Source organism: Nicotiana sylvestris, chromosome 7 (assembly GCF_000393655.2).
Source record: "Nicotiana sylvestris chromosome 7, ASM39365v2, whole genome shotgun sequence".
Taxonomy (NCBI): domain Eukaryota; kingdom Viridiplantae; phylum Streptophyta; class Magnoliopsida; order Solanales; family Solanaceae; genus Nicotiana; species Nicotiana sylvestris.
The window spans coordinates 20,362,147-20,371,505 of record NC_091063.1 but is presented as its reverse complement, the minus strand read 5'-3'; positions in this window follow the sequence as shown (position 1 = coordinate 20,371,505).

Below are 9,359 nucleotides of genomic sequence, written 5' to 3'. Positions count from 1 at the left end.
ATGTGGTATTAAGTCAAAATTAAGTGGTTCTAGTAACTATGGAGTGGTAAAGAATGAATGCGATAAAAATGAGAAAGGGATGAGATTGCACTTATCCAAATATTATAGATATGCTATGATTCTAGGACGTTATGTAAGCACGAATTCAAAAAAAAGGGGAAGTAAGGGTTCCTGCCCGGGATATTATTGATAGACAAGGAGCCAGCACGTGAGGTAAGTTAAGACAAGGAAATAACCCAAGAAAGATTAAACAGAATATGGATATGAGAATGTGCTGACGAGTAATTAGTAGTTGATTTAGGAAGAGCTTAATCATGACTAGATAAAAAGTTACGGACAAATTAGCAGATCATGCAAGATGAATATAGTAAACCCCAATATGGAGAATTCAGCCTCGCAGTAATGCCATTATAATACTTGAGATATATTTCAATAGGAGTCGGGGTAGTTAAAAGTAACGCTTGAGTGTTAAGAGTATAAAATAAAGTGCCACTGGGAAGGCAATCAAAATGTTAGTTCAAAAGCAACCCTATAAGCACAGGGGCACAGAGGTAGGCAACTACGATGATTATAGGCAAAGAAGGACATCAAAAGGTCCGTAATAAGCTCACAGTTTTACAAGAGTCAAGGGTTCTCCCTAAGTACTACAACGAAAAACTAGATGAGGAAATAAAGAAGAAGGCTTCAACATAAGCACAACGACCTAAAGAGGAAATGGTCGTGTAACAACAGTCTCATGACAACATTGTAAGTACTCCAAAGGAAAGTGGCACCTACCGTGGTTAATGAACGGGAACTAAAATTAAAAGTTATATTCGAGATCATATGAGTTACACGAAAACTCTGGCATGCGTGGGAACTGAGATAAGCTAAGTATGCACGCAACAAGGGGGCAAAAAACTAGGAAAAGTAATAGCTTATGTTAAAGAAATCTAAACAGAATGAAAGGAATTATTTAATCAATGATCCCGAGTTGGTGACGTTATAAACGCACTTAAGAGTTTGGAGTTCTATACCTACAGCATATACAACCGTAGAAGATTCTGGTACATGTTAAAAGAAAGAATTGAGCCCAAGTCATAGACGAAGGATTGAATTATTAAAGGATTTTATCATGAATATCCCTCAGTGCCTATGAACGGCTAAAGTAATAACTAGTACTAGGAGCTGCAGATCGAAAGATAGCTTAAGCCTACATAAAGGCTGATCAGAAAGAAGAGGAAACTAAAGCGTTACATCGACTAAGAAAAACAGGAGGGACCAAGAGAAGTATAGACCTCAGGATCACTCTTAAATAGCAGAGGCATAAGAGAGATAGTAAAGTGGCCATATTTTATAACGACTCTACGATGAAGCCAACTGAAGAGTACTAGCCTCGTAAGAAGTTAGTATAAAGCTCCCACTGATTGTGTATGTACCAAAGGTTCAAGTATTATAATAGAGCTTCAAGTTATGGAGATAAATCATGCCTATGTGGAAGGGAGGTTATAAAAGAGATAGAAGAATGTGAGGCAATATTTTAAGGTAAGTAAGGAAAAGGTGAACAACATATAAGATACTCAAATACAGAAGGTTATGAATAGTCCGTACTGCGGAAAAGGGGCTAGAAGCGCGGGATTCAATATCCAGGAATGATAGTAGCGTCGTCAGTGGCATAACTTCTAGAATATGATTTCTAAGTACCGAAAGGTCTAATTAGAGAGTTAAAGAATAGTTAGAGACGATGTAATGTCTCGATGATCCAGAAAAGCATAAGGAAATCGGCCGCAAGCTAAAGTATGATATAACGACAAGGTTTTAGAAAGACAGGAGTAAGGATAAGAGAAGGGCAAGTGAGAAGATGACGAAAATAGATAAGTCCTCGGGATTAAGCCCATGAAAACAAGGGAGCTGATGGTTGCTCTAAGTTATAGAAAGCTCAGTATAATCTTAATGAACTCAAATGAGTCTAAGACTAGTAACATTTAGAAGAGATGGAATGCTGCCCTGGTAATAGAATAATAATGTAATTGTGATAGATAAAGGATGATGTTTGGGCCTTCGATTGAGTAATGATCTAACAATGAAAAGAAAGGGATATCATGAATGGGACATTATTAAAATATCCATACAAGGTGAATCACATTGGAATGATATAAAGTACCGTTATGGAAGTATAGTATCACCCTTAGGTGGATCAATCTAATTACTCCAGATGCCCAATGAGATGCGAACCCTAGCGGCGGTGTTATATAAGAGATCAAGTTATCAGTGGTAGATGATGGATCAACATTAAGGTGAATCAATAATAGATGGATAAAAGTTCAACAGTATGATATGATATTAGACCATCAGTTTTAAGGATAAGCAACGAGAGTAACCTGGAGTTGGTTGTAGACCTCGATAATGATAAATCAAAGTAAGAGTTATGGCATAGTATGACCTATGTAGATGCAGTAAAGTCATATGAATGGATAACCAGGTCTATGAAATAAGATATAGCCATATTCACAAGTTCTATAAAGTACCGAGCGAAGAACTTCAGTATACCTATAGATTCCCAAAGAGGCATCCTATTAAGCCTTGTATATGTTTACAAAGTAAGGCCTAGAGATTGGCTAAAAGCTGGAGGAAAAAGTAGAAAAGAGTTGCATAGGCACACTAACAAGGTCAGTATCGTTAAGGATGCAAGATAGGAGGTAGCAACAGTTACGAGTTTGGAAGAAAATCGATCATAAATCATGATTTGAGCAAAAAGACTAAAGGGGGGAATACCCTAGACTTTGGAGTTAATAACGACCCGGCCAGTCATCTCATCAGTTACCGCTCTGTTTTCCCCATTTCTGCTTCTTTATGCTTTGTTTATCCATGTTATGTGGTATCGGGTTGGTCGGATCGAATTCCGAATGATTTTGGTAAGGTTTGAGACACTTAGTCTCTTTTGTGGAAGCTTAAGTTGGAAAAGTCAGTCGGATGTTGACTTATATGTTAGAGGGCTAGTATGTGAGTACCAATTGTTCGGATAGCTTCGGGAGGTGATTTGGGACTTAGGAGAGTGATCGGAATGAGTTTTGGAGGTTCGGAGTAGATTTAGTCTTTGATTGGCAAAGTTGATATTTTGACGATTTCTGGTTAGTAGGCGAGATTTTGATATCGGGGTCGGAATGGAATTCCAAGAGTTGTAGTAGATCATTTGTGTCATTTGGGATATATGTGCAAAATTTCAGGTCATTCGGACGTGGTTTGGTTGGATTTTTGATCAAAAGCGGAATTCAGAAGATTTTGGAAACTTAGGCTTGAATCTGATATGTTTTGGTTGATTTGATGTTGTTTAAGGTGTTTTGAAGATTGGTACAAGTTTGAATAAGGTTTTGGGATATGTTGGTGCCTTTAGTTGAGGTCTCGGGGGCCTCTGGTGAGTTTTGGGTGGTCAATCGGACCATTTTATGCCTTGGAAAGTTGCAGATTTTGGAGCTTCAGCTGTTGCAGAGATTTCTCCTTCGCAATCACGAAGGGAGTTTCGTGATTGCATAGGGCTGTGATGAGGGCAGGCCAGGTTGTTCTTCGCGATTGCATGAGTTGGGAGAGTGGTGCATCGCGTTCGCGTGGCTCTATCCGCGTTTAAGAACTTTTGATATGTATGAACTCGTGGGGAGATAAGGAATCTATTGAGGTAAAAATTATCGAATTCCGAGACGTGGGCCCGGTGGTTGGGTTTTTGTAATTTCAGGATTTGTGTCGTATTTTGATTATTTTTGCTTGGGCTTCGTTCCCTTAGCATATTTTGACATCCTCGTTCTGAAATCTATTTGCTATCATCGTAATTTGGGCTGAATGCCATATTTGGGCCTTGTGCCAACTATTTGAACCCTTTAGGTATTTTTACTTGTATTTCCTCACTGTTTTGATTTATACTTGAACTCAGTCCTGATATATTTCACTGTTTTCGTACCTAGCCATATTTACTCTATTTTAACACTTACATGATCTTTTAAATGATATTTTTGGGCTGAGAATCATGTTTTACTATTGCCCGAGTGGCTTGTGAGGATTTTGACTTAGTAAGGCCGAGGGCCTATGTTGTGAGGAAACATTTGATACTGGTTATGAGGCCGAAGGCCTGAGATATGTACGCCACGAGGTGGCTTGATTGATATAAGGTCGAGGGGCTAGTAATGATGCCATGAGATGGCTTGATATTGCGCTTGGGCTGTAAGGGGACCCTCCAGGAGTCTGTACACCCCCAGTGAGCGCGGGTACCCATTGTGATGTGAGATTGATCCCTAGGGGCTAGTATTGTTCAATGTGATTGTCCGAGGGGCTGGTATTGTTCTATGTGATGTCTCGAGGGGCTGGTATTGTTCAGAGATGTTGCCCAAGGGGCAGATTGGTTGATATTATGCCCGAGTGGCGAACCTTTATGTGTTTACTTTTCATAATTTACTGCCAATTATCTTCTTAATTATTGAAAAAGGATTTTCATGAAGTTAAATTTGAGTTAAAGGATGTTTACCTATCTTTCATTATTTTTTAATGGTTTTACTGCTTCATTATAGCATGATTTCCTGCTTTCATTTTTTATTTATGATTATTACTCACTAAGTTGGAGTACTCATTTTACTCCCTGCACCCTATGTGCAGAATCAAGCGTGCCTGGTCCCGCTCCCGAGTGCTGATCATTTCCGGTTCAGGCAGATTCGAGGAGTCTTTAGGTAGCTGTTGGCGTTCGTAGCCCGGAGCTATTCTCTATCTTACTTCTACATGTTCTTAGTCTTCTGTATTAAACTCTGTAGTTGATTTGGAGTATTCCGTGTTGTTAGATGCTCCTGACTAGTGACACCCCGATATTGGGCTGTGTTTGGGTTGTATTCCGCATATTATACTATCATTTGCTTAAACTTTGGTTTATTTCTTCATGTTTAGACTGTTTCTTAAATGCTTAATTGTTAATAAATCGGATAATGGGAAGTGTTGGTTGTCCTTGTCTTCTGGAGAGGCACTATCACGACCGGGTCCGGGTTTGGGGTCGTGACAAGTTGGTATCAGAGCCTAGGTTACATAGGTCTCACGAGTCATGAGCAGGTTTAGTAGAGTCTCGCGGATCGGTACGGAGACATCTGTATTTATCCTCGAGAGGCTGCAGAACCTTTAGGAAAAACTTCATATTCTTGAAATTCTTGTCGTGCGAATTTGTTGATCCTAGTACTAAACTTTTGTTGTTCTATTCTCTCACAGATGGTGAGGACACACGCTACCAGTCAGGATGGACGACTGCCAGTACTACCAGTCGTAGCCACCAGAGGTTGAAGACACGTTCATGGTCGTGGTAGGGGAAGAGCAGTTAGGGCAGCACCTGCAGATCCACCAGCTACCCCAGTTCAGGTTCAGGTCCCAGTTATGGACGCTCCAGCAGCACCAACTGTGCCCATTGTAATTCCGGGTCTTCAGGAGGCCTTGGCTCAGATTTTATCAGTTTGCACTGGCCTAGCTCAGGCGGTTTCAGCCACTACTGTCGTTGCTACTTCTCAGGCTGGGAAGGCAATCAGAATTCCGCCACTCGCACACCTGAGCAGGTCGTGCAGGGACTTCAGATGCCGGGGGCGCATCCAGCCCAGCCTGTTACAGCTGCTCAGGACTATGTAGTTCCTGCTCAGGACTTCAGAGGATGCTTCGTACAATGGGTATTCGGGAGACTAGCGGGGTCGCTTTCATTACTTATTAGTTTTTTGGAGATACTTTCACTTGGTGGGAGGCTTTTGAGAGGCGTGGGCCTATTGGTGCAACACCCCTTACCTGGCAGCAGTTCTTCGTTCTCTTTCTGGAGAAGTATATGTCGTAGTCCCGTAGAGATAAGCTGCATAAAGAGTTTGAGTGGTTGCGTCAGGGAGAGATGACTGTGACGTAGTATGAGATGATGTTCTCCGAGTTAGCTTGTCATGCTATTTGGATGGTTTTGACGGATAGGGAGAGGATTAGGAAGTTTGTTGATGGCCTCACTTATCAGCTTCATATTCTCATAACCAGGAAGAGGGTGATTGGTGCTACTTTCAAGGAGGTTATGGATATTGCCCGTGATATTGAGTCTATTTGTTGCCAGGAGCGCGAGGAGAGGGAGGCCAAGAGGCCTCGAGGATCTAGTAGTTACAGTGGTACTCCTTCGAGAGGTTAGTTTCAGCACGATAGAGGTTGTCCATTCAGGCATGCTCAGCCAGCTCGCCCAGGTTATCGTGGGGCATCATCGGGTCATGGTTCTCATAGTTCTCATCAGGGCCAGTCATCACTTAGTGCCCTTCCAGCTTAGAGTTCGTCCGTGCTCCATCAGTTCAGGGCTCTTTTATGCCGAGTGCATCTGCTAGTCACTCCGGTGCGAGGGTTTCCCTTTAGTCCCCTTCTCCAACACCTAGGAGTTGTTATGAGTGTGGTGAGATGGGTTATATGTGGAGGCAGTTCCCCCATCGTCTTGCGAGTTTATCTTATCACAGGGGTCAGTCATCGGCTTCAGTGCCAGTTACTTCACCACCACCCGCCCAGCCAGCTAGGGGTGGAGGTCAGTCAGCTAGGGGTCGTTCCAGAGGGGGAGGTCGATCAGTTTGCGGTCAAGACCATTTCTATGCACTTTCGAGCAGACCTAATGTTATCATTATAGGTATTGTTTCAGTCTACCATAGAGATGCCTATGTATTATTTGATCCCATTTCCACCTTTTCTTATGTGTCATCATACTATGCTCGTTATTTGGGTACGCCCTGTGCGTTTCTTGCTTCACCTGTTCATGTATCTACCCCAATGGGCGATACTATTTTTGTAGAGTGCACCGGTCGTGTGTAGTGACTATTGGGGGTCTGGAGACCTGTATGGATCTTTTATTATTGTGTATGGTGGATTTCGATGTCATTTTTGGCATGGATTGGTTATCTCTGTGTCGTACTATTCTAGATTGTCATGCTAAGACAGTCACATTAGCTATATCAGGTGTTCCACAGATCGAGTGGCGAGGTGTGACTGATTATGTTCCCAGTAGAGTGATCTCATTCTTGAAATCCCACCGTATGGTTGGGAAGGGTTGTCTTTTGTATCTAGCCTTTGTGAGGGATGTCGATGTTGAGACTCCCAGTATTAATTATGTTCCAATTGTGAGGGATTTTCCTGATGTGTTTCCTGCAAACCTATCGGGCATGCCACCGGAAAGGGATATTGATTTTGGTATTGACCTGGTGCCGGCACTCAGCCCATTTCTATTCCGTCGTATCGTATGGCACCAGTGGAGTTGAAGGAATTAAAGGAGCAGTTTCAGGAACTCTTTGACAAAGGGTTCATTTGGCCTAATGTGTCACCTTTGGGTGCATCGGTTCTATTTGTGAAGAAGAAGGATGGCACTATGAGGATATGCATTGATTATAGGCAATTGAACAAGGTAACAATTAAGAACAAGTATACTTTGCCTCGCATTGATGATTTATTCAACCAGCTTAGGGAGCGAGAGTGTTCTCCAAGATTGATCTCCGTTCAGGTTATCACCAGTTGAAGATCAGGGACTGGGATATTCTTAAGACAATTTTCAAGACCCGATATGGTCATTATGAATTCTTGGTGATGTCTTTTGGGCTGACCAATGCCTCAGCAGCGTTCATGCATTTGATGAACAATGTATTTCAGCCTTAACTTGACTCGTTTGTCATAATCTTCATTGATGATATTCTGGTATATTCGCGTAGTCAAGAGGAGCACGCAGAGCATTTGAGAGTTGTGTTGCAGAGATTGAGAGAGGATAAACTTTATGCGAAATTCTCCAAGTGTGAGTTCTGGCTCAGTTCAGCGCCTTTCTTGGGGCTCCTGGTGTCTAGCGAGGGTATTCAGGTTGATCCGAAGAAGATAGAGGCGGTTCAGAGTTGGCCCAGACCATCCTCATCCACAGAGATTCGCAGCTTTCTTGGTTTGGCAGGCTATTATCGCCGATTTGTTCAGGGATTCTCATCTATCGCATCGCCCTTGACCAAGTTGACTCAGAAGGGTTCTTCATTTGTATGGTCGGACGAGTGTGAGGAGAGCTTTCAGAAGCTCAAGACAGCTTTGACCATAGCTCCAGTGTTAGTTTTGCCATAAGCTTCAAGTTCATAAACCGCGTATTGTGATGCTTCGAGAGTTGGTATTGGTTGTGTATTGATGCAGGAGGTTAGAGTTATTGCTTATGCTTCTCGTCAATTGAAGCCCCATGAGAAGAACTACCCCATTCATGATTTGGATTTGGCTGCCATAGTTCACGCATTGAAGATTTGGAGGCATTACTTGTATGGTGTGTCTTGTGAGGTGTTTACTGATCATCGTAGCCTTCAGTACTTGTTCAAACAAAAGAATCTCAATTTGAGGCAGCGGAGATGGTTGGAGTTGCTAAAGGATTATGATATCAATATATTGTACCATCCGGGAAAGGCCAATATGGTGGCCGATGCCTTGAGCCAAAAGGCGGTGAGCATAGGGAGTTTGGCATATATTCCAGTTGGGGAGAGACCTCTTGCAGTGGATGTTCAGGCCTTGGATAATCGGTTCGTGAGGTTGGATATTTTGGAGCCCAGTCGGGTATTGGCTTGTGTGGTTTCTCGATCTTCCTTATATGATCACATCAGGGAGCCAGTATGATTATCCGCATTTGCTTGTCCTTAAGTACAGAGTTCTGCATGATGATGCTAGAGATGTGACTATTGGTAATGATGGGGTGTTGAGGATGCAGGGTCGGATTTGTGTGCCCCATGTGGATGGGCTTCGGGAGTTGATTCTGGAGGAGGCCCATAGCTCGCGGTATTCCATTCATCCGGGTGCCGCGAAGATGTATTAGGATTTGAGGCAGCACTATTGGTGGAGGAGAATGAAGAAAGACATTGTGGGATTTGTAGTTTGGTGTCTCAATTGTCATCAGGTGAAATATAAGCATCAGAGACCGGGTGGCTTGCTTCAGTAGATGGATATTCCTGAGTGGAAGTGGGAAAGGATCACTATGGACTTTGTAGTTGGACTTCCACAGACTTTGAGAAAGTTCGATGCCATATAGGTGATTGTGGATCGGCTGACCAAGTCTGTGCACTTCATTCTTGTGTGTACTACCTATTCTACAGAGGGGTTGGTAGAGATCTATATCCGGGAGATTGTTTGTTTGAATGGTGTCCCCGTTTCCATAATTTTAGATAGGGGCACTTAGTTTACATTGCGGTTTTGGAAGTCTGTGCAGCAAGAGTTGGATACTCAGGTTGAGTTGAGCACAGCTTTTCACCCTCAAATGGACAGGCAGTCAGAGTGCACTATTCAGATATTGGAGGACATGTTGCGTGCTTGTGTCATTGATTTCGGAGGGTCATGAGATCAGTTTCTACTGCTTGCAGAGTTTG